Source organism: Rhincodon typus, chromosome 17, assembly GCF_021869965.1.
Source record: "Rhincodon typus isolate 14 chromosome 17, sRhiTyp1.1, whole genome shotgun sequence".
NCBI lineage: Eukaryota > Metazoa > Chordata > Chondrichthyes > Orectolobiformes > Rhincodontidae > Rhincodon > Rhincodon typus.
Genome location: NC_063348.1, coordinates 18,798,121 through 18,798,685, shown reverse-complemented (window position 1 = coordinate 18,798,685; position 565 = coordinate 18,798,121).

Sequence of the window (565 nt, the reverse complement as noted above, 5' to 3'; positions counted from 1 at the left end):
AATGAAGTTTCAGGTCAGCCACTATTAGGAATAACAGAAATACAGAAACAAAGTGCTGAAAGTCTGAAATCAGAATTGGAAATACTAAGCTAGCTCTGCAGGATCTGTAAAGAGGGAAACAAGAGTTAATGTATCTTGTCTGTGACCTTTCATCAGAACTGAAAAAAAGATAAGAATAAGAGAACACCGCAGTGGCCTGTGTCACTCAGCCCTAAGTTCTGGAAGCCCTGTGGTGGTGCATTTGATTAGTGACCCTGCATATGATGCTATGAACTGCTCGGATAAGTTTTTGCTTAGGATCACAATCCTCCAGGTTGTGAATTCCCTGTCTTCAGTAAAAAAATCAGATGTACAAAACAAGCCAATCATTGTTCCTACAGTGCCTAATGATTTATCTCTTTTGTGGATCATCCAACCAAGAAGATAAGTGTAGGTTCTGGGGATCCCATACTGATCCTAGTGTTTTGAGGGAAGAGGAATGATAACATTTGTTGCCTGAATTAATCTCTTCATTTTTGGGGGGACAAGTGAAATAATCTGCTGCTAAAATCATTGGGTCATTATG